We start from the raw sequence: 27016 nt of genomic DNA, 5'->3' as shown, positions 1-27016 counted from the left end.
AACAAAGATGCCCACTCTCACACTCCTATTCGACATAGTATTGGAAGTCCTAGCCAGAGCAATCAGGCAAGAGAAAAAAATGAAAAGCAACCATACTGGGGATGAAGAAGTAAAAGTGTCATTTTTTGCAGATGACATGATTCTTTATATACAAAGCCCTAAAGACTCCACCAAAAGACTATTAGAAACAATAAACAAATTCAGTAAATTTGCAGGATACAAAATCAATATACAAAAATCCATTTCATTCCTATATACTAACAATAAAATTTCAGAAAAAAAATGGAAAAATGTATCCTTTTGCAATTGCAACAACAACAAAAATACTTAGGAATATGAGGGGAGACCCTAAAAATGGAATTTAATTATAAAAATTATGTATGTATTCTTACCTGTTTAAACTTCAGCAAACTTCAAAGTACTCTCCCTTTGTTGCAATATACCTATTGACTTTTTTTCACTGCTCAAAACAGTTTTTGAAGTCATTGATTTTTTTATGCCTCTTAGTGCTTCTGCCATTTTTTTAGTTTCTCCTCTTCCACATCTGCAAAATGTTTCCCTTTGAGGACTTTTTTTCATCCGGGGGAAAAAAAGTCATTCAAAACAAAATTGGGTGAATAGGGAGGGTTGGGCACAGGGATCATGCCATTTTCGGTCAAAAACTGCTGACCACTCAGTATAATGTGGGCAGGTGCACTCATACATCATCCATCATGAAATGGCCAAACACATTGAAAGATTCTTAAAAAAAAAATTCACTGAAGCCCAATACAGCCTCTCACAGCAACAGCAGCTGCTACACTGATACAAATGGGTTGCTAGAACACCCACCTAGCAGGGGAAGCCTGTACTACAAGGGGCCTGACCTCCAGAAGATAATTCCATTTTTTTAAAGTTTCCCCCTCATAAATTTAACAAAGGGAATGAAGGACTTATATACTGAAAACTACAAAACATCATAAAAGATATCAAAAAAGGCAATGAAATGGAAAGATATTCCATGTTCATGGATTAAAAGAATCAATGTAATTAGTGTCCATATTACCCAAGGCAATATACAGATTTAATGCAATCCCTATTAAAATCTCAATGATATTTTTAAAGAAATAGAACAAAACATCATCAGACTTGTATAGAACCACAAAAGAACCTGAATAGCCAAAACAATTATGAGAAAAAAAGAACAAAGACAGAGGTATCACACTCAAATAAAACCACATGTATATGGGCAAACAATTTTCAACAAAGGAACCAAAAATGTACAAAAAGCCCCTTCAATAAATGGAAAATTGGAAAGGTACATGCTAAAGAATGAAACAAGACTGCTATTTGTCCCACATACAAAAATTAACTCAAAATGGATCAAAGGCCTGAATATAACACTTGAAGCAATAAATAACATAAAAGAAGACACAGATACTAAACTTATGGACATTGTTCTTAGAGAAGATTTTATGAATTTGACCTCAAAGGCAAGGGAAGTAAAGGCAAAAATAAATGAATGAGAGACTATATCAAACTAAAAAGCATCTAAACAGCGAAAGAAACCATCAACAAAACAAAAAGGTAACAAACCAAATGACAGAAGATATTTGCAAACAATAGTTCTGACAAGGGATTAATAACCAAAATAAATAAAGAACTCATACAACTTAATACCAAACAATACAATTTTAAAAATGGGCAAAGGACCTGAACAAACACTTTATTTACCCAAAAAGGCATAGAAATTGCCAACAGATACATGAAAAGATGCTCAACTTCATTAGCTATTAAAGAAATGCAAATCAAAACTACAATGAGATAGCACCTCACACCTGTTAGAGGGGCTATTATTAATAAGACAAGTAATCACAAGTGTTGGAGAGGTTGTGGAGAAAAAGGAACCCTCATTCACTGTTGGTGGGAATGCAAACTGGTACAACCACTATGGAAAATAGTATGGAGGCTCTTCAAAAAATTAAGAATAGAGTGACTATATGACCCAGCAACCTATCTTCTGGGTATCTACCCCCGAAAATTGAAAACATTTATTTGCAAAGATATACGCATCCCTAAGTTCATTGCAGCATTATTTGCAGTGACCAAGACATGTAAACAATCGAAGTGTCCCTCAATAGATGATCAGATAAGGAGGACATGATACTTATATACAATGGAATACTACTCAGCCATAAGAAAAGATAAAATGCTGCCATTGGCGACAACATAGATGGAACTTAAGAATATCATGCTAAGCAAAATAAATCAGACAGAAAAAGTTAAGAACCATATGATTTCACTCATATGTGGGATAAACTGAAAGCAACAAATGAAAAACAAAAGCAAACAAATAAACAGTACAGTGGTTACCATAGGGAAGCAGGATGGCAGGATAGTAAAGGGTAAAAGGGGCCAAATACATGATAACAGAAGGTGATTTGACGTTAGATGGTGGACAGCCAGTGCAATATACAGATCATGTATCACAGAAATGCACACAGGAAACCTGTAAAATCTTATTAACCAATGTTACCCCAATAAGTATTATAGAACAAAAATATTAATTAAAGTGTAGAAATTTTTTTTAAAAATTTCCATTAAACAGAAAACATAAAATGGAAATAGTACTTGAAATTCCTGAAATCAGGTTTATGGTTTTACCTGCACTAATCAAATAATTGGGATCAAGAAGCATGAATTTTGTTATAAATGTGATAAAACTTACTGCTGTGGACATTTTACTTCCCCCTAAATAAAATATTTATTTTTCTTAAAAGTCATACATGCCATCCATAGTCTCATGAATCGTTTAAATTACTTACTGAACATTCAAAATATTCCAGCATAAACCCTGACATGCTCTTGTCTTTTGTTTCCTTATTTTCCTTCCACTATCACCATACATCTTTTGACAATATCACAACTATACATCATCTTTCTTCATCTGCAAGACTCAAAAGGCATGTGAAGTTGAATGAAATATATTTTCCTTTTAATTGTTGCTTACCCAGGTTTTACATATTAAATTACTTTGCTATCTTTCATAAATCAATGTTTCATCTCTTTATGACATCAATAGCAGTGTTCAATTTATTAAAGTATGTCAAGCCAATTTGAAGTTTTATAATTTGATACTATTTCTATAAGACACCAGTCTGAGCTACTAAATAGTGTTTTGCAGGGACCTGAGATTTTAATAGTAGTGACTGCATGAAAATATGAAGCCAGCTTAATAATGCTCTGGGATTTTTCCTGAGGCAATTTAAAATGAGAACATTTATTTTTATTCTCTCTATTTTGTCCAGAATGGTATTAGGTAAACAGCTGTAATTTTTTATTCTCTCTTACTGTGACAGGGGTTGACAGTCACTACTTGCCTCCCAAGCAAACCACATTTGACTAGAGACTAATGAGGTAATGAAGGCTTGCTCATGAACACATTTCAGTCGAGTACAATCAACCTGACATGCCCTGATGAGCCAAAATTTGGACGGGGAATAAAAATGTATCGGGTAACAAGTAAGCAAACAATTTCTAACTGGCCCAACCACCTTGAAATAACAAGTGTCAGCAGATTTCCTTCCAGAAATAAAAAAGATAAAGCAAAACATATATTTTTTCTAAAAATGGAAAGACGCTTGCAAATAACTTTTTCAACTTTTACTTTCATTACTTATTTCATTTTTAAATTGATGATCAAAACCACACCTACTTCAAAGGATTCATCTGAGAATAAAATAAGCACAATGTTATTTATGATAAATTTCTATGCAAATATTAAATTAACGCCATTAAGCTAAGAAGATGACAGTAGTAGCTTTTTTTGCTATCACAGTGAGCATAGTAACCAGTCGGTGTATTTTTAACTGATTTGTTGGCAAAAGGGCTCAATCTAAGTTCTTTTCTAAGAGTCTTCCTGTTCCTTTCTTTCAGGAGATCAGCATGCCCTTGTGATAATTATCATAACCAGCTAGAAATACACCCACTTGACTATCACTGTGTGTGTTTATATTGTTTCTTGTTTTTATTTTGGTTCCCAAGCCATATAAAAGCTTCTCAAAAATCGAGAGACATTGATCCGCATATCATTTGACTGCACAGTAGGCACGAAATCAATTCACATTCTGTCCATAAGAGCTGCTGCACACAGAGGTCTTTAATCATAAATCTCTATTCCAAAATCCAAACAGTTAAGCAAAAACATAACTAAGTTATAAAAGATCATCCTCTTATTCAGACCTGTTGCAGTCTTGATTCATAAAAAAAAAAGAGAATACAGGTTGTTTCTAGAACAGTAATATGTTTCCCTTTACAGAAAGACACACTCTCAGTATTACAAGTGGCTCTAGTAATAGAGAGATGATTTTTAAACCACCTCATAAGATAATGCCATTCAGATAACACTCTCACTTCATTAATATCCCATAACTTTAGGCCATAGGGAACAGGCAGTGAAACAGCCCGGATGGATTCTATTTCTTCCTAGCTGCACTCCTACTTTCTATGTAATTTTAATGGCCAATTTCTGACATGCATTGTGTCTAGATAGCTTTTTAGAAAACTAATTAGAGCCTAGCCACTTTCACCCACACAGATTTTATACCCATCCAATTCTCATTATCACATTCAAAAGCACTTATAAATTGACATTTATTATTTACTGACATATCTGATATATATATATTTAGCATAATCTTTAATAAATATATAATGTACACTATTAAAAGCCTGATTCTCCATTTAGATTCTGTTTATTGAAGTAATAATAAATTCCAGGACCTGTAGTGTTATCTTCACATAGGAAATACTCAGCAAACATTTGTTGATAAAATTCGTGATGCTGACAATATTCTTAAAATCAAAAGAAATACACCAATTTAATCAAAACAAAATCAAACTAGCCCAGTCCATCCATTTTCTACATAAATTTAGAATAAACATAAAAATACCACATGCATATTTTAGCCATCTTGAATATAGATTTATTAATTTTCTCCTTAATGAGTAATAAAAAAGACATGTCACTCTATTTACAGCTCTTTCAGAAGACTAATTTAGACCTTTCTACCTCAAGTAAATATTAAGAATTTGTATTAAGAATTTATATTATCTTAATATATATAATTTATATATTAAGAATTTTACCAAAAGAATCTAAGTCAAAGACAAAAACTCTTATCAATTATATTAAAATTCACTTCACTTTTAGAATACAGACTCCCATATTAGCAGACACAATTCTTCTATTCCATTACTATCACTATTTTTAGTGTTTAAGAAGCAAACACAGCTTCTTTTTGTTTCTTCTGTTTCCACAGAGCTACAAATATAGTAGATTAGAAAGTAGTTGATTCCGTCAAATTCTTCTCAAGGAAGTAAGTCGTTGCAAGCAAACAAGTCTTCGAGAAAAGGCTTCATGTCCTGACTCCCCTCCTCCACACACAGCCATGAAATACTAGATCCCAGGCATGTGCTACCACACCCAAAATTTTACCATTGTGGGTTTATTTAGCTTAACCGTTGCCTTTTTCGGGCATCTCCTAATAGAAAAAACAAATTGAAGTACACTGTTATTTATTCTATTTTCTCAAAGAATGCCAACTTCACCATCTTCGTGTGATCCCTAAGACAAATGAATTCACCCTTCCTTGTCACAGAGACCTGCACACCAGACCGAGAGTACGGAGTAACAATGCTAAAAATAGAAACCGTTTGTAACTGTCTTAACTAGATCTTATTATATTGGCCTCTACAGAATTACTCCCCAGTAAGTTGTGTGTTTAAAAAGCTCTGAATTTTATCAGGAAAAAAATACCTAAAATAGCCTATCAGAACTTATATCTTCATTTGTTAAAAAAAATTTTAGATGACTTTTCTTAGGTTTGCTTCACATAGAATCCCATTAAAATCCAAACAAAACAAAAACAAATTATTTTAGACTAAGTACTAGGAAAGATTTTGTTTCCTTGAAGAATGATACACATTTTATTCAAAAACATGGAGAACTGTGTAAACAGTCATTTTTCCTTACTGCTTTAAACCTCCGTGGATAATCAAAGTTTTAAAACTGCAAATTAGAATCATTCATTTCAAATAGGAATTATGTGACCTGTTTATTTTTGTTGCTGTTGTTATTCTTCTGTTATGGTCCAGCATGTGAAGAAATCAGGAGGGAGAAGTGGTGAATTCAAGAAAGAAACCTAGAGAACATGGCTTCCCAGATGGCCCCCAACGATGCCCCTCACCTCCTGGCATTTGTGCCCTTGTATAATGCCCTCCACTTGAGGGCCAGTAAGATCCACGACTGGCCTCTAACTAATAGAACTTGGCAAAGAGGGGCTGGATAGCACGTTTTTCATAGGATAGTGACCTCCGCCTCGCTGGCCAGCTCTCTCTCTCTCTCTTACTGATTTGAAAAGGAAAGTTGCCATACTGGAGAGGCCCACTTAGCAAGAAACTGAAGGAAGGTGGTCTCTAGCAAACTGCCATCCGGAATTCATGCCCTCAGTCTCACTACCCTAGGGAAGCTGAGCCCCATCAACAATCATAAAAGGAAGCTTGGCAACAGAACCTGCCCAAGTCAAGGCTTCAGATGAGGCCTCTGTACTGGTCAGCACATCAATCATGGCCTCGGGAGAGACCCTGAAGCAGAGAACCCTGATAACCCACAACCAGCTGACTAACCCACAGAAGATAATAACTGTGTGCTGTTTTTATCCAATAAGTTTATGGTAATGTGGTATGTTACAATAGATAACCAACAACAACAACAAAAAAAACACTCATATCATTTACTTATAATTAAATCCAGTACCAATCTTGCTTTGTGGTTAACACATGAAGAAATGTGCTCAGCTGGCTACAAATAGGTATCTTACATCTGACTTTATATTTTTAAGTCAATCAGATGGGCATTACAAATTATTTTATCCTTTTTATGTAAATAATAAGATTATTCCTTCCTTATGTTTAAGCCATTTTTAATGTTATGCCTTATAGTGGATTTCCATTTTATAAATCCAGTTTGGAAAAAAGCTATTTTCCACATAGGACATTTGAATGCTTGGGTAACAGGAGATTCCAAAAGTCATTACCTGGTAGTCAGAGGCCTGAGGGACAAAATGTAAATGAATGATGGCATGTTTTTTTTACCCTCTACTTTCACAGACTTCTCATAAAGCAAACCAGAAACACTTTTCAGTTTCTTCTGATTAAAGATACTGTCCTCTGTAAATAATTATATATTCTTGATGATGAATAAAGTCTGTGAGTCCTAATGCCATCACTGGAAATTGTTTCTTTTTAACATTGCAGCATTGAAGTATGCATGCTGTTAAATCCCTAGGAGGCTAGTTGTTTGATTATCCAATACTGTTCATCCTCTAGAATACACTGCCAAAAAATGGTTCTGTGAATGTTTTTCCCAAAAGTAACCAAGACTTCTTACACTATGTTCATTCCAGTCAGCCCCCTGTGTATCACAGGAATCCTACTTTCTAACTAGTTCATACTATTTTATTGCTTCTCTCTGACTTCTTCAGTCTTTTTATAACAGACCTCAGATTGCAAAGCAGTTAAAATTAATGACTTAGCCAAACAGGGTAGGAGTTTGACTCTGTGTTCTTTGCTCTCCTTTTCAGCCTCTGTGGGAGACTGGGTAACTTCTCTGCTCCAGAAACTTCTAATTGAGCATAAAGAAGGCTGGTAAATCACTGTACTGTAGCAACAGAGATCCAATGTTTTCTCTGCCTAATGATCCTAAAGCACATTCAATACATGTTCTTCACCTGAAATCTTAGCACTGTTCAAGGCATATTTATAGGTATTTGGGAGCGGGTTGCACAAATCCCCTTTGCTCCATTTCACAGTTTACTTCCATCACTTTCTCTTTATATAGATCAGTGAAACCCTAGAAGATTTACTGTGAGTAAATACTCTAGATATGGGATTTGCAAGATGTTAATACCAGGCACCAGCTGGTCATATAACAGAGATTATCTACACTGGAATAGGAACTAGTTTACAAAGTATGTTTCATCTCATAGTCCCAAATCTCATACTCATTTACATCTGTATCACTGCTGGTTTAGTAGCTAGCAAATTCTGCTATTTATTATTTATATCCTGCTACTTTCATAAAAGCTCTAAATTTACTTGAAAGCTAGTATGCAACCAAATAACAATAGAGTAGAAATACGTATATTAGACAGGTCTTGAGGCTGGACATACTCATGGAACCCTTATGGAGACCTTCCCGGGTGACCCATCTGGCCCAGTGCTCCAGTTGTTCTCTAGGACAGCACCCACACGTTTCTTCCTGAGCACTTTTCAAGAATTATAATCTCTTTAGTTACTCATTTGCTTAATTTTCTATCTTCTCCCTTCAACATAAGCTCCGTAAGGACAGGGACTTTGTGTGTGTGTGTATGTGTGTGCTGTTCAAAATTATAATGGGACACCATAACTCACGAAATATGGCAAAGCAACTGGCATGTAATAATAATATAAGCTCAGTAAGTATGTTACTAGATGTTTAATTTATATGGAAATGGGAGAAAAGGAGTGTCACCTAGGTGAATGTCAGTGCTGTGATGAAGACCTGTGGCAGCCAATTGTATTAGAGGAGTTCCCAGTGAATTAAGCTTTTTAAAGGCTTGGTCTCAGTGCCTGGAGAAGAGGTCAATCAACAGGACCCAGCAGTGGAGCACATGCTCCCAGAGATGTCATCCTCAGCTCGCCAACAGCAAACACCACCACTGAGGCATCTGTGCCAGCTGTTTCCTGGCGCTCAGATATAACAGGAGTGAGTGAGTGATCATAAGAAGTCTTCATAAAATCCCATCTACAGTCTCCCAGGTTAGGTGAGGCACAACATGGAAGTGAACATTTTATTTCCCCAACACAAATAGAGATTTTGAGACCAGCTACTCCTCTTTCCACTGCAAACCTTGATGATTCAAATATTTAGGAAGTAAGCATATACCCTAGCTGTGACCTATGAAATCAAGAGGTTCTGAAGGATAAATAAAATAAACAAATTATATTTTTACATCTCCTTGGGGTTTATGTTTTCCCTTAACTTTAAGCTTCAATGAGAGCTGGAATTACAGCTTAAAGTTATAAAATAACATATATATATATATATATATATATATATATCCATACACACACGTATATAATCATTGAGTGCTGCTAAGTGTTGTACTTATCACTGTTTGCACCATGACTATATATCATCTGCTAAAGCCTAGAAAATATATCTGTTAAAGAAAGAAAGACTCATATCAACAGACATGCTGAATAGAATAACAGAAGGCCAGAAGAGAGAACATGTGAAAGTGACTTGTAATGCTATACCGTTTCTATGGTTACAATGCAAATATGTCTCAAACTACCTATCAGCCAAAAAAATCCTAGATTTATTGAGAAATAAAAATAACTAATTAGAAAAAATACCTTCTAAATATGTAATTTTATGTAAAATATTCAAGTCATGGAACAAAATAGTAAACCTTACCCATGGATTTAGTTACTGACCTTCAATGGCTTATACTAATCCTATTTTTGTTCAATTGATTAATATAAAACTAAAGCAAATTGATAATTACTGCACAAATTTGACTTACATAAAAGCAATTGCAATATATGCTAGCAAATAATTATATTCAAATTTTCCTTTTATGTAACTATACAAAACAATATTGGTTTTAAGCCTGGCTGGTGTAGCTCAGTGGACTGAGCACTGTGCTGTGGACCAAAAGGTTACCGGTTCGATTCCAGTGAGGACACATGCCTGGGTGAGGGCCAGGTCCCCAGGTGGGGATGTCCAAGAGGCAACTAATCAATATATCTCTCAAACATTGATGTTTCTCTCCCTCTCTTTCTCTCTCCCTCCATCTCTACAAAGCAAATAATAAAATATTTTTAAAAACAAAACACAATATCTGCTTTACTGATGGAAGTTTTTGAATAAGTGATTTCATCAGGTTGACCTCTGAGAGCCATACAACTTGACTAAGTAATGAAAAAGTCCACTATGGTGTTATCATAAGGCATTCAAGTGACTTAAATAATCAAAAGACATCTAGTACTACCTTTTTTATTAATGATTGGAAAGAAATTTTCAGAATTTTCCATTAAAAATCTTTTTTCAAAAGCTAAAAAAAAGATTCCCTTTTTTTATAACTATAATAAAAATCATATTTGTAACCTATCTGGTTAAAATGCCAAATAATATTAGGTCCTCAAAATGGGTAAGTGTGAGAAACCTCAAAATTCTTTATTAGATTCAATTTTAAAAACCCATAAATATTGCATAAACAGTAATCAACTTAATTTAATTCCAGTTAATGTATGATCAGGGTGTGGACCATAAAAGGAAGGCTATATGAATTGTATGCCTAAGTACCAAATCAATTAGTTAATCATTCTAATAATGATTACTACCACTACTATTTTATGCAAGCCCATGAACTTGAGTGTCAGAAGCACTCCGTCCGGCCTTGAATCACTCAGGAAGAGGCTGTGTGGTACTGTGATGAAAAGCACGAGCTTGTTGGGAACCGCCCTGACCGGTATCAGAAGCTGAAACCCCCGCCTAGGCTAAGGCTAAGGGAACGCCCTTGGAACCGTAAGCCAGCAAGGAGACAAGGGCTTGTCTCCCTGGCAGGAATGCTGCTTCTGCTGCTGAACCCCAAAAAGCTTGGTGGGTTAGCCAAAGACGGGTAAGATTCCCCACGGGGGGAACGACCTAAGGCAGGCACGATCACTTTGGGTGGCCCCCCAAAAGAAGGACTTTGGGAGCTGTAGCAAAAGAGGGTGACGGACCCTCGCTCCTCGGCTTTGACGTAGCCTGAGTTCTTATCGTCTGGGAGAAAATCTCCTTACTGCCTTAGTTCCCGTGCTAAGCCTGAAACAATGACAGGGTGGTGCAGCTCTGGGCTGAAAAGGGGCGGATTCCCTGGGTGATCAGGCCTAGGAAAGAACATGTAAATTACTGTGAAACCTTCTTTGTTTAGAATGCTCTCAGTTGAATGAGAGGGGTCCAAGGAGGAAGTTTGTTCCTCAAAGTCTTACAGCTCTTTGACCCTGACTCAATAGACCAGCAGAGTTCCTTGTTTTCCATAGTTCCTTACTTCCCCCTGATAAGTACTGTACTTTACCTGAATTATTATGCAAAATGAGCCCAATAAAAGCATGTATGGACGGTATATGGGGGGGGGGCCCCCTCCCACTAGAAGGGGTGGCCATTTCTGTCCCTACTTCTCCACAGAAACTAGTCTTGTCTCTGTGCATGTGTGTTTTTTCTCGCGTGTTTTTCGGCGAGCCATCCACAGCGTTCCGTGGTCACTGCTGGCCAGTGACCCACGCGCAACACGAGCTCTGGAACCTGTGTCTGGGTTCGATCTGTGACCCCGCCATTAATTCACCATGTCATCTCAGATAATGCAATCAATCTCTCTGTTCCTTGGTTTCCTCATTTCTAAAATGAGAATGATATCAGTTTTTTATAAGATGTTAAGGAAGTCAGCACATAAAGCACTCAGAACAATTCCTATTTCCATAGATGTAAAGGTTACTTCTACTAACTTGCCTTTTTCCTTAGCTTGTGTGTATTACATGTTCCCAATAAAATTGAAACACTGGGTAGTATAAATATGTTTTTAAATGTTTATTCTGCCTCAGCACAAAGAAGAAGTATAATTAAAACTACATACATTATATAAATACAATATTGTATCTTATGTGTCAATATGATTTTTTACTTGTAGAAATAATAACATGGTGCTAAAAATACCTACTAATGATATGGCATATGAATGCAGTATTACCCATTTTTTTTCTGAGCTAATTTTGTAGGGAACCCCACCTCCAGTGCACACACACACTCACACATACACACACACTCACTGGGATCACCTTTGAGGCCACCCATACAAAGAGACCAAGAAGACTTCAGGATTATAATTGGTTCAGCTTTGATACTTGAAGGCTCTGTTCAGTAACTGACACTCTTCATCTAAATATAGTAGACATGAGCTACTCTACTGGAATTCTTAGTTCATAAAATTTTAGTTTCACTTATCAGAGGTTGCTATTTAAAAATGGTGAAACCGGTATATTTAAGGCAATTTAATCTAAATATAAATGTGAGTTGACTATTGAATTTCCTTGGCGTGCTTCAGTTAAGTCACCATACCAAGTATTGAGACACCCAAACACTTTGCTGGGGACAACCTCAGCAAGTAACTAGACCTTAAGCACTTGTGTGTTGCCCAGCAGCCTTAAAATTCTGCCTTCTTAATTTTTTTCATGAAAAGTTGCTATTTTCAAATTTTAAAACAAATACCCTAACTCTGAAGATTGATCATCCAAACTTCAAATGTCATGGTCCCAGAAAAGTAGCATTGAACAGTAGACTCTGCTTTCCTGGTAGAAGTATTATAACAATAAGATTTGTACTCACTAGGGAAACGCAACAGAATCCAGCTGACTGTCACGGAATGGACGGCCCAGGAAATTATCCCCCTCAGAAATTTTCCCACTTAAATAGGACTCTGAAATGTTCAGAAAATGATTAATGAATGCTTGGGAAATATAGCTCTTAAGTATTATTTAATAGGGGAATGACTGTACCGCAGGTGCTATTGTAATTAAGGCTCTCATTTATATATAGTAATACATTAAACTCGTTCAGTCAATATGATCCCTAAATTATAAGTATAAAAGATAGACACCATTTTCAGAAAACTAGGAATGAAAGCCTACATTTTACAAAGAGACAAATTAGGATTATTTTTTTGTATTGTCAAAGGATTTTTTATTTTGAGAGTAATTTTCCGGAGTTCTTTTATTAAATAGTGACTAGTTGGTGCGTGGGAGTGTTTTTAGGTTGTTTACTTCCCAGGCACAAAAACCTCAAAGCTAGATGTTTAAAATCACTGACAAATAATAAAGATAAAGCATCAATGAAATTTTCATATAAATCAGTAAAAAAAATATGATTCCATTTATTAAAAAATCAATTGATAGATATCTTTTGAAGAATACAGCTGTAACTTAAAGCAAGGGACACGTATAGTCAAATTCCCTGCTATTCTTGTTTCTTCTTAAATTTGAAATATACTCTGAAAAGTCTACAAACACATTTTTCCATGTTCGCAGCCATGTCTTAATTTCTTCTAATGGTTGAATAAAAAGTAAAAACATATAAGCAGTTTAAACACTAAGAAAGAAACTGCTATTTCTCCCTAACAATGCAAGTCTTTCCACTAGATTCTTTTTTAAACCATAACAAAATGCCATCTTTATAATCCTCTCAAACATCTGCCATACTAAAAAAGATGACTTGATACTAAAAACACATTTAGAAACTGAGAAAATTCTGAATTTTAAGGAAGATACAAAAACACTTCAGTCACAAAAATCACTTGTATCTTGAAAAGAAGAGAAATAAAACACTTTTGTCAAGATAAAATATCTCATCTTGTTTTATGTGGTAAATTTAGCTAAAATACTTAAAACAATAGAAAGTCAGTAACTCAATCACTATTGGTGACTTTCTCAAGCTAAAGGGAACTAATTAGGTCTTTGAATTAGTCGTCAGAGAGAAGAAACAAAAAGAAAAAAAAAAATGGTTCAATTACCTACGTCCCATACCTGTGCTCATAAAAGTACCAGAGAAAACAGTTCAAAATATAGGAACTATGTGGTTGGAAATCTGTTGCAAATCTATGATTGCTACTCATTTCACTATTTACATTTTTCAGACATTCTCTTAGACTTTAAGAAATCCATTTTGTATAGTTCAGCATTTGTCTAAAAAACAAGAAGAAAAAAACCCTTATAAGTCTCAACTTAAATAAATGTTTACAGTTCCTATAGTTCGTTTTATAAAAATCTGAGAATTTCTGCTATACTTCTTTTAAAGATATGTGTAAATAAACCTTCCTTTTTTCCCTCACTTCAATACTTCAATGAAATGACTCTGCACTATAACATATTTCCTTCAATTCTTCCATCTTTCCTAACAGGGTGGGACTTATTTGGGGGGGACTGGGTGAGAGAAGGTCTTTGTTAAAGACTATTTCTTCTCAGTACGCCATTGCCCTCTAGTGGTTCACGGCTAGACGTTCGGAGGCTTCCACCATCCACAAGGGAAAGACACCATTTTATGCTTCACTGAGAGACTAGGAATGTTCATGCTGAGTTATCACAGTGATTTCGTCTCTTCATGAGAAGACAGCCTTTGTATTTAGCCAATTTTTTATGCTTTTTGCCTAAAACATTTTAAAATGCTTGGAGTCTTTTATTGCATGCCTGATTCTTTCCAAGTTTCCACTTTCCTTCCTTCTTTCCTCCCTAGCCCCATCCCTTCCTTCCTTCCTCCCTTCCTTCTTTCCCCCAGTAGTCAACCTAATTTATTGAGAGAGGAACCACTTGTAACAAACGGGTACTTAAAATCATCGTGAGCTACAAAATTGTTTGTAGCACTTGCAAATTCTTCCTCACAAAATTTCAATCAGCACATTACATTTAGAGAGGCTGGACAAAGTCTGAGTCTGCAGTACCCTGACTAAAGACCACGAGTTACTCCTCTTTAAGAAACTCAGGTTTGTGTGCTGAGTATTTCCATAAAAGTTACCAGAAGACCAAACGATAAGCATGCATCCCATTTTACCATAGAGAGACTAATTTTAAGTGGTATTATTTCTAACGGCATTCTCTTTTGTTCTAAAACATACATTGATTTGTATGAAAAATTATATGGTCACCCTGCTTAGCAACTCTCAAATCCTACTACTTTAAATCCCCTAATAGCAAACATAGTGCTTCCCCTTTTCCCCTTCTGGGCATGATTAACAAGTGGCAAAAATACTAAGACAGAGAAAAGCAGATTAGCAAACTGTCACCAACAATGGTCATTTAATGAGTACTTTACTGTCTATATTTAAACATTCATTACGAAAACATTCACCATGAGAGAACAAACAACCCTAGAATGGATATTTAACAGTAGGCAATATATATCATTACCTATTATAAGCAACATAAGCTTTCATCTACATAAATCAGGGCTCTATTATAAGCAATATAGATTTTTCTCTTCGTGCCCTGATTTGTAGCAGGCATGTCTAAAAAGACGAACGTGAAAGCGAGCAGCATGGGCCAGAAAGTCGGACTTCACAGGTTGTCCATGTTCCCATATTTGCTCTGATCTTTCTAAGCTCCGTTTTGGTTTTTACACGAACACAGGACCATTTTTCTTCAGAACCATGTCGCCTGCTCCAAGAAGCTGAGTGCTCCAAATAACTGAAAGCTTGGAGCAACGTTTGAAAAATACAATCTACATGTTTGCTTCTTAGAGATACATAACAGTTGGGATATCCCCTCCACACCACTACCATCCCTCCATTCATGAGAAGGCGACACTCGATTAACTCAGAAAGGTGTCCTGAGAAGCCCCGTGCACTGGGAGCCAGAAGCCCGCAGTCATCCACAGGATCCTCTCTGGTCTCTGTTGCAGAGTGCCACATGTGATCTTGACCCGGATTTCTGGGGGTTTGGGCCTTTTCTGGCCTTTTCAGGGCGATTTGCTGGCGCCTGCAAGCTACTGTTAGAGCCTATGGTTCCAGCCATTTGCTTCAGATCATCAAGTTTCCATACATTACTGTCTTCTCATTCCTGCTCATGTCTCTGCCTTTTCATTGGCTCTCTCAGCACTTCTCATCTTCCTGTTATTAACTGGTAACTTCTAGAATCCCCGTACCATTCACTTAAGTCACGAAGAGTTAGACATGGACTGCCTCAGGTTCATCTATTTAGGTCATCAAATCAAATATCCCTTCCCTTTAGAGAATATAAAGTATAATATTTTTCAACTACGGTGAAGAAGTAAATTACCAATTAGCAAATCTGGCCCTCTGCCTAGCAGACTTCTGTTAACATGTATTATATATAGAGCAATGGCATTTGCTATTATGAGGAGGTTTAATAGAAAAGAAAATGCAAATCACAGTCCTAAACTATAAATTTACAATCCAAATCCACTTAGAGACATAGCTGTTTGGAACAATTAATCAGTTAGAATGCAAAGGTCTTTGAATATGAATTCAGAATTGTCTGAAAGTACATTAACTCTTAATTGTCACTCAGTTCTTAATATCTGTATGAGTAGAGAAAATAGAATTAAGTTCTTACCAAAGCAAACCTGACCAGGTTTGATGCCATCAGATAGATAAACATGAACTATGACAGCCACAAAGCCAAATGAAATTAAATTGAGTTTGCGGAGGAGAAAGCTCTTTATAAATCCAATAAATAAATTAATGGAAAGAATGGTGAGCATGCCAATATTGAGTATGTGTCAGGACTGATTTTGTTTAACCAAAAGAGACATAAATGTAAGATATTTCTCAGGCTCTTCATCTTAACTGGTGTCAGTTTTTTATCAGGACAAATTGTTCTCAGACTACTTATACTCTTACCCTTGGAATGAAATTTTTAAGACAAATTTTCTGCTAGGCTGAAAAATCAAGACTTATGGGCTAAACAAAAACAACATCTGTCTAACCTGTGAATGCGAGCACATTTTATAGCATTATATTAGAGAAACAGTGCATTTAAGTGCAAGCAGATATCTAATAAAACTTCTATTTAATAGACAAATATCCACTTGTATATATTTTTATATGTGTATATGTACATATGTATTCAAACTGTAAAGTAATAACACAGACAAAAGGTGACAACCAAGAAAAGCAATAATTATTTCTAAACACCTTAGTCTTCCTTTGTGCCTGGGTAACTAGAGCTGGGGCAGCCATTCTGCAACGCTGATGGGCAGGCCTACAAACACTGCCTCTAACACACTGAGTCCTGAGGCAGAACCAGGTACTGCCTGTCTCCAGACTTCTTGTTATATGAGGGGAAAAATTAAAATTATTTCTATGTAATCTGCTGTGAGAAGACTTTTCAGAGACGTGCAGCCGAACACACTCTTAGATGACACCCAGCTTCAGAATAATTCAGCAAGGTGAAGTAGAATTACCCAACTAGCGGCTATTACTATAAGATCTGGAAACCCAGGTACAGCCCACCATCTGATGCCCAACGGAGAGAGCAGTCTGACCTCAAGGAAGTCTGCTAGCAAAGACCCAGGCTCTGCATTGATCAAAGCAGCACTCGCAGCCTTACAAGAAGAGAAGAAACCAAGATAAAAGAAGGAAAACCTGGGTGGGGTCTCCCCTGTCTCTAGAAGTAAATGTATAAATAATTTAGTTACCAGATCTGGACCAAGGGTCAGAGTTGAGTAATGGGAAAAGAGTGCTTCATGTTGAGCCTTGTGTCAGCAGTGGAAGCTTCTCGAAGCCTTCAAGGACCAGAGAGTAAGAGGAGATAGACAGAAACCATGGGTATTAGGAACTCTGGACTGTTCTATACACTATGTAAATAATCAGCAATATCAAACATAAATGTTACTAATAGATAAAAAAACTAGATAGATAATATTGGCATTAACTCTGTTCAAGGGGTGTCCAACCTTTTGGCATCTCTTAGTCACACTGAAAGAAGAGTTGTCTTGGGCCACACATTAAATATATTGCAACACATAATGGCAAAAAAATCTCATAATGTTTTAAATAAGTTCACGATTTTGTGTTGGGCCGCGTTCACAGTCACGCTGGGCTGGCTGCACACGGCCCGCAGGCCACAGGTGGGACACCCCTGGTAGACTATCTAAAAGTAAAAATCACCTTCCTCCCTCTCCCTCCTTCTCTTTCTCCTCTGCACCCCAATAACATTTTATTATGCAATAGAATAATGAAATGGGGCTAACGTAGTCTCAACTTTAGCAGAAGCTACAAGGCAGTTGATTTCTGCTCTCCTTATGAGATGCCAGCAGTCAGCCAGAGAGAACACATCACACACATCAGAATGACACAAGGGAAGGAAAGTGAGCTTTAAATATCTCACAGGCTCACAGTACAGAGTGCCAGCTCATGATAGCGTGACGTAAGAACCTTCCCGCACTTTCCTGTCTCCCAGACTGTCCCCACCCAGTGTCAAACACTGGAGGGGTCAGAAATAGCAATAGGCAAAGAGAAGGATTGAAAATGGAAAAGAAGCCAACTTATGGCCCCTTTCTCACTAGAGGAAGCCAACATGTAATAACCCTGAACTGACAAAATGGGCCCATTTTATCTTTGTATAAAGTTTAAAGTTTTAATTATCACTCTGGACATATTAATTACTCATTGAGGGATTTTTATTAATAAAAATGACTGAAGAAATGCGGTGACTTGCCCTGATTTTTATCCAGTAGAAGGCAAGGCTGGCCCCACCGAATAAATGTAAAGGAAGACAAAGACAAAGTTGGTTAACAATAACATCCCATGAGTCCTGTTTGTTCAGCACAGCGGATACATTTGTGGTGGCCCCGATCACATGCACCTCAGATTTAGTATGTCCCTCTGTCTCCTTCGCTGTATTTTAAATGCCTTGAGAGCATGAAACTACTGCCACACCTCCACGTTTACTGACGACACAGAAACTGTTACAAGGGCTTCCCGCCTCCACATCTTCCCACCTCCTTTCAGCCGGGAGTGCCTAACCCTCCATCTCTCCTATTTCAAAGGAAATAATTGATTTGCTCCTTGTGAATGCTAAACCTACCTGATATCCTGGCACCTCTCCCTCGAGGATGTGATGTCAGCTATTGTCCTCTCTCTGACTGCATCATTTTTTCCTCTCTGCTGCATTAGTTCCATCAGCATAAGAAGTAGGGTACTTATCCCTTCTTAATGTGCACCTCCCTTCTTCATTCCTTCTTTCTTATGCTTTCTTGAACCCCATACCAGTCAGACTCTTACCATCGCCATCACAATTACTCTTGAAAATGCTACCAAAGAGCTCCTGTTGCCAAATCCAGAGCTGGACACTCAGTCCGCACCTCACATGATTCATCCAAAGCACTGGCACAGTTGGAAACTATTCCAGGACGCCACGCTGGTTCTCCTCCTCCCACGCTGCCCTTCCCATCTCACTCTCCTTTGCCACTGTCTCTCCCTCCCCAAGCCCTTCACATTGGAAAGCTTGAAATCTAGCAAAAACAGAAAAGCTTTTCCTCCTTTCTAGGTACACTCCTTTTTTTGGTGGTATCCTTTTATCTTAAATGGTATATAAATATACAATTCCTGAACATTGTATCCCATGATAACTCCAGGCCAGGCCTCTCTCCTAGAATCCAGGTGCATCTGTCCGATTCCTTACTCTCATTCTACTTAGAGGTCTAATCACCACTAACATGTTCAAAACCAGCCTCCTAAGTTGGCTTTTTTGGGTTTTTTTTTATTTCTCTCTATCATACTCCATATCTATTTATTAGAAAATCCTATGAGGTGTGTTTTCTTCTGTTAAAAAATCTGCCCATGTCTTACCACCTCCACTTTACCAGTTTGGTCCAATCCATTATCAACTCTTGAACGAATTACTGATAGATGCATCAGTGACCATCTCCTGCTCCTACACATTCTTCTTCTTGGCCTTTTAAAATTTTCTAAGTGACTCAATCAGAAGAATACATCCACAAGCTCCCACCTCATTCTTCTTATTAAAAATTATTCCTATCATCTCACTCATGCTTAAAACCTTTCCACATCCTCCAGAATGGGAGCTAAAGTCTATACAGTGGTCTATAGGACCTATTTGCTTTACTGCCTTCTTTTTTGTCTGATATCATTCCTGTCACTCTCCTTCTCTCCAACTCTGCTTCAGCTGCATGGAACACTCCCTTGTACCACTCAACTGGGGCACACTCTGGTCTCAGGGCCTTTGCACTGCTGTCTACTCTTCCTGACGTGGTCTTCCTCAGGTAGCCTCGTGGCTGGCTCCTTCACCTGTTAAGTTTTTCACCTTATATCACCTTCTCAGAGAAGTCTTCCTTGTCTACTCTATTTGGAATTGTAACTCTCACTCTGGACTCTCTACCTCCTTGCCTGCTTTATTTTTCTTCATAACTCTCATCACTATCTAATCTGCTATACTTACTTTTGTTGCTTATTGTCTGTCTCTTCATATAATACAAACTGTATCAGAGCAGAGCTGTTATACATGATGGCCTAGGTATCAAGTAGAAGATCAAGCACCTGGTACACACTCAAAAAATATTTTTGAAGAAGAATCTGTGCACTCCTCTACCCCCACCACCCTCCTGTACATATATGCAGGTGTTATTGCAAAGAAGAACCAACAGATCAATGAAATGGCACAGGCTGGAGCAAAGAAGGAGAGGAAACCTGAAATTAGCAGGAGAATGGGGAATGCTGTATGGTAGGAAGCATACCAGACTTTTAGCAGTCATATAATGTGATTTCTAATCCTTGTCCATCACCAATTAATTGATGAGCTTCATCAAGTAAATTTGCTTTTATAGCCTCAGTTTCTTTAGTTTAAAAGTGAGTTGAATTCTGTGATCCCTAACATCCTTCCAATTTGAGGGAAGGGAACTTAAATTGATCCTTGTGTTGGAGTTGACAGTGGAACAACCAAGGGGCATGTGTGCAGGAGAGCACTCTACATAAAGAATGGGGACTGGGAAAACCAGTCATGGCTGGAGAGGTATCTACATGGAGATAATTCTTAAAGAGAGTAAGAACATAGGAATGAAATGAAAAGACAAAGGAAAAACTTTATAAAATACCCACCCTAAGGATAAAACATAGAAAGTGGTAACAAATGAATCATAGATGAGTATTTCCAGGAGGGAAAAATAGAATGGTGGAGGTATGAATTTCAAAAACTATAGAACAGGATAGCTCCAGGTGCTCATCCATTTGTCTTTAGAATAGGATGAGGAGTCTGGTGGTGTTATAAATTCAATAATGACCTCTACATTTAAACAAGTAAGGAAATTGTGATGGCAGGCTAAAGAGTTTTAGAATTTAACAAAAGATAAGTCCCCCCTCTGTTTTTTATTGTCATTGTAGGCATTATGGTATAGATGTTACCATTTGGCGCATCCATTGAATAAAGGAGAGCTTCCCATTTTTTCACCTTTAGAAATGTGGAAGTGATTGAAATCTTCCTTGAAGCCATGAATTTTTCATAACAGCCAGGTGGCTATTCACCCAGCTCTCTAACTCTCCAAGCCCAGCTGTGATCCAAGCAAGGTCAAATGGAAATAATATTTGAAGTATTTCACTGAGCCCTATCATGCATGCATGTGCCACTTTCTTTAATTTACTTTTCATGCACAATTACTCACTCATATACTAAAAAAAAATCAGTAAACACAAAAATACAAATTTGCTTTTCATTCACAAGCAGTAAAACACCTTTCTGAATTTTATTGTTCTTCAGTGTTACATGCATTGTTTCACACTTTAAATTCTATATTCTATACATTTGAGAGTATCAGGTAATTATATAATCTGTATATTTTCTATTTTAATGGCAACATGATGATGCAATTTTATTATATAGTATATAACATACATTAATGCACACATGTGTATATATACCCTTTCATAAGAATTTCTCAATTTAGGCCATTTTTCTGAATTCCTAACTTTTGTGCTATTATGTCTGTCAAAGTTACTAATACCTTTGTAAAAATACTTATGTTTGTTTGTTCATATTTTTCAGTTGCTTTCTCAGGAATTAATTGTACCTAATATGGTATGCTTAGCATAAGAAGCAAAAAAATGTGTATGACTCTATTAAGTACTGTTTTATTGCCTTCATCCCCAAAATAGTATTCCAATTAACATTTCCACTCCTACTGCTTTAATAACTTGGAATATTGCTTTTCTTTTTAACAATTTTTTAATATTAGTGAGTAATTCAGCCAATTATTCCTTGAGACCACTGGTGTTAACCTTAAAGCAAGATGAACATTTTACCTGTACATTGGGAGTCTTAGAACTTTGGCTTCCCCTAAATATTTAGTTCAACACAATAATTAGAATATTAATTAGATACTGATTGATTTAAAAAGAAAAAATACAATATGAATCACTAGAGGGCAGCAAAGATCAGAGAACAGACATGAATTCAAATGCTGATTCTCAATCCAGGGTAAGACAAAACTGAAAGTTCTAAAGCTACCAAAGGGCCAAGTGCTTTCCCCAAATGCCTCTGTGAATCTTAAAGCCTTGGCTCTTATATCATCTTGGAATAAAAAGCTGCACAATCCTGTCATCTTTCGCAAGGTCGACTGCCTTTAATTTGCTTATCTGCGAACAATAAATACTCTCAGGCATTCTCAAGATATAAAAAAACACTTTTATGGGTAACTTCCCAACAGTTACGGTATTTCCAATTTTTTTAAAGAAATAGTTATAAAATAGGTCAACTGAGATTTTCTGTGGGATTTTTGTTTCTTCAGAGAGACCAGATGTTTCCTAATGACTTTTGTTTCCCCGTCTAGGGCACTTAAAAATGAAACATTTTTATCTCTTTAAATATGGACTTATTTTATGGGTCTTTCAGAAACACACAAATGTGTATAAAGGCAAAAGTATTACACAACTAATCATTTCAGTATCTGTTACTACTAATAGAAATTGTTTAACATGTTTTTTAATCTTGTTAATAAATTAATAGGAACGTCCAATAATCTACCTCTTCCTTTTTGAATTCTCAACATGTTGTATATACATATTCAAACATTTAATAATGTTTGAATCTAACATCAGAAGGAAATTCTAAACTTATAACAAATTCTGCTTGCAAGTGATTTACCCTACTCTTATTCTGCATTTCAAAATTCATATTGGAAGTCCTAAGTCCTTAGCATTATATTAGTATTTACTCTAGAGCAGGGATGTCAAACTCATTTTCACCAGGGTCCACATCAGCCTTATGGTTGTTTTCAAAGGACCAAAATAATTTTAGGACTGTATAAATGTAACTACTCCTTAACTGTTAAGGAGTTGAAATTATCTTCATCCCTTTGAACGCAACCGCAAGGCTGATGTGGCCCTGGTGAAAATGAGTTTGACACCCCTGCTCTAGTGGACTTTAAGATCTCCCAAAACATCAATTATATGGGGGTTTCTCTGGATATAAAACACACAAAGTAACAGAATTCTAGAAGTAAAATAAAATTATGGTTGTTTCATAATGTCATCCTTCTAATACTACCCTTGACTTTGTGATGTTGACTTTGCTTAGTGTCTTCTGAATACCCTGGCAACGAGCGGTTTATGTCCTTAGAACTTAGAAATGAAAAGTGAAACAAGGGGTACTTAAGGAGATGTGTTTGAGGCTTAGAAGTGGCTGGTTTATTTGAAAATTGAGAAACACATAAAAAATTTAAAGACCTCTCGATATCATTATAGGTTTCCCATTTATCTGCATGAGGGAAAAATTAAATTGGTTTGAAGGCTTCTTAAATAAGACATAAAATAGAACACAGGGAAAAAATGAGGGCATGGTGCATGAAAAACCATTTTCCTTGTGACTGCAAAATTTAAAATTTCACCTTAATGCTAATGGTCCCCAAATCTACTTTCCAGCCCATTTTTCTCCCTATAACTAAATTACTGCTGCACATTTCCATGAGGATTCAAGTACTCTGAAATTCCTCAAGATCAATGTGTTGAAAACTGAACTCATTACTATCTCATCTGAACCTAAAACCTACTTCTCTTATTTTCTCAACTTTACACTGGGGCATCATGCCTCACCCCTCATAAAAGCTGAATAGCTGAAAATCATTCTTGATTGTTTTCTCTCCTTCATAGGCAATCACTAAATCCTACTCTTTTTATTGTGTAAATATTTCCTAGATGTTTCCTCATTTTTAAAAGACCTGACATATCATCTGTAGAAACTTCCTAACAGTCCTCTCAAAGACATTATCTATATCGTTATCAGAACACTAATAGAGATATCATTATTTTACTCCACTGCTCAAACATCTACAAAGTCTCCATTAACCTACAGAACACACTCTGACTGCCCTAAGAGGGCATACAAGATTGTCACTACTTTTGCATTTACAGTATAGTCTTGATAAATTTTTGTTGAATAAAAAAGAACTCAATGCCCAATATTTCTGTGTTGACACAGCATTGGTACAGAAACAGAATTATTGTTGGGAGTTGTATCAAAATATTTAAGGTAAGAAAATTTAAAAATATATGTGTGTGTGTGTGTGTGTGTGTATGTAAAACATATATATACATATATATAATGTCAGTTTAATATATTTCTTAGCATCAAAGGAAAACCTGGTGAAAAACAAGCAGAGTAGGCAGTAATCATGACAAAAACTGATGAGGCAAATATTTCCCACAATATTGCCAAAAGCAATACAGAGAAGCATGGAACCGTACTGGAGATTTGGAGATTTAAATCCAACACTACAATCCAAATACAGTATTTCTGTCTCTTAGCTACATTTTTTTTCATCACATGTCCCTTTCAAAAAGCAATCATCAGCTCTGGAAAAACCTAATTCCTTGAGACATTTATAAACAGGGAACAGTCAGGACCGGACACTTCCTCTGAAGACGAGATGGAAACCAAACAAAGCCACTTTCATCTCCCGTGGCACTCGGGGAGCTGGCAGCACTGGGAAAGCTCTGTGTGTTCACTCGGCTCCTCCTGTGTCCAGGCATCCACAGGAGGTGTTTACAGAGCAAAACAGCTCATTTCTTTCTTCAGAAAGTCAAACCACTGCAACTGGTAGTGATTAATTAAAACAGCATGAGTGTGGAAAAGGAAGTAGCTGGTTAGTCCAGGAAAGAGTCAAGACCAAATGAGCCAATTTTTCATTAAATCTTAAAAATGATCAAGGCACATGTCTCCATGGATCCTGAACTCCTGAATACAGTTTTTTTCTGCCTTGTTTAGTTTTCAATTTGCATGAAAGTGTATTTTAATGGTACAGTGGCCTTTAGTTGGTCCAATTGTAAAGAACTTTTCCCTTCTGTTATTTTATACATCTTAAATATTTAACTAAGCAAGATTAGTTCTCCCATTTAATATAATTTATTTGGTATCATATGTGCCTATTTGATCCATGAGACACCCCCAAAATTACTGATTTTGACTAAATTTAACACTATCCTGAGACACTTAAGTAATCAATAAGTAATATTAAAATGATCAATGTAAAAAAACTCTCTAGGATAGGTGTAAACCAGAGTAAAGTAAATACATGATGAGGTATTGTTCTTCAATAACTTAAATATAATTAGAGTAAAAAATGGACACAGAGAAAATTAACACTATGAAACACCAGTATAAAATTTCATCAAGCACTGATTGGTACATCAGGTGATTGAAATCCTGTTCATACTGAAAATAACCAATGAAATCTTGAGTTCAGACCCATTCCATGCCCCAATTTTGTCTTTTTCCTATATTTAATTTATCCAGTCAATACAATGTGAATGATATCAGCACTTGACAGTACTTATTTGTATTTAAAATGCTATTGTTTTTCTTCTGTTCAACATGAGATGACTACACTCACTTTTCTAAATAAGGAGATGCCTGATTATAAACTAGACACATAAGAATTTGGCAGGGGAGGTTAGTGGGGGTAAAAGAGGGTACCAGGGGATCAATGGTAATGGAAAAAAATACAATAAAAACAAAATAAGGATTTTTTATATTTATTAATTCTTCATTTTTTTCCCTAAAACTCACTATTAAAGAATGTGGGTTCACGTTAGGAGATGTGGGGAGGGTTTGAGGAAATGGGGTACTGCTGTAGATTAGAGGGTGATGGGAAGCAGGAGTCATTCTATGATGACTTATCTTTCTTGGAGCACAGTTGATTGAATTATTTACCCTGACACATATTAAGGAGGGAAGACCAGGCTGAGACGAGAGCCGTCAGTAGAAAAGCAGCGGCAAGCACTCGCCTCAGCCAGGACAAGGAAACGGTCTGGCACTTGGTAGCCCGGGTAACATTCATGTTTTGTCTCTGTTCAGACAGGACTACCAAGTGGTATTGCTTTTCTCTCCATGTATCCTGGTCACATAGTGGCCTCTTCTGATGTTGATATCCTGTGAAATTGTTTATGATCAGAAAAGAAACACAAGGCCTGGCCGCACGTGTTAGGCCAGCTGGTTGCACCAGCCACGCCGGAAGCACCAGGCCAGCCGAGACGGCAGACGCTGCACGCTCCTTCTCACTTTCCCCCTGGCCCAAGTAAGATGTTTCTGGTCTGAGGGTTTTCGAGAGAATGTAACAACAGCTGTACTAGGGTTTGTCACCTGCCTGCTGTTGCTGTTACAGGATGACTTGTTGAAGACTCTGGTGTGGCAACTGCTGTGTGGTAGCATTCAAAACTCAGGACAGAATGCATGTGCCAACTGCAACATGACAATTAACGATCAGATACAACACGATCATTATTAGTCCTTGACACAAATCTGGAAGCCAGAGTTCTAGATTACAAACCAGGCAATACGTGCACCTGTGTTTGTTTTATAAAGTCAGGTACTTCATTTGTCTTAGTTGAGTTATGGATTTATGCATTTGTCTTGTAAGAGAGGTGCCGCAGAATTGTTTTTACTGTGGCAGAAATCTTGGTTAATCAAGAAGAAAGTGGGAATGAGGCAAAATGTCCATAATCCTTGCTAATGAATGTAGACTAGTGTTTTAAGCATTCAGAGTGGAAGCTGTATTTATAGCTTTTGCTAGATTCAAAGTCAAGTTCTGCACCATTTTGCCAATGTATTGTCTCAAGTGTGAAAATCACAGCCCATGTATTATGTCTGAGGGGGTCAGATATCTCTTCTGAGAGTTTTTTAAAGAAACATGCATGAACCTTCATTTGGAGGTTTATGGGCAATATTTTTCCCCAAGAAAACATGATTTGCCAGACAGATGATAGTCTTAAATATCTAAAAATCTCTAAAAATGACCCTGAATATAATATATAAGACAGTGTGTGGCAGGCAAATATAAGTCACTCAGGGAGAGAGTGTAGCTGGAGAGAAGAAAAGGACCAAGGGTATTACAACATTTGAAAGTCAGGTAAAAAAAAAGCCAGCAAAGTAGACAGAGAAT

The sequence above is a fragment of the Phyllostomus discolor genome, chromosome 8 (assembly GCF_004126475.2).
Source record: "Phyllostomus discolor isolate MPI-MPIP mPhyDis1 chromosome 8, mPhyDis1.pri.v3, whole genome shotgun sequence".
Taxonomy (NCBI): Eukaryota; Metazoa; Chordata; class Mammalia; order Chiroptera; family Phyllostomidae; genus Phyllostomus; species Phyllostomus discolor.
The sequence above is the reverse complement of the archived record's forward strand: the minus strand, read 5'-3'. Positions refer to the sequence as shown.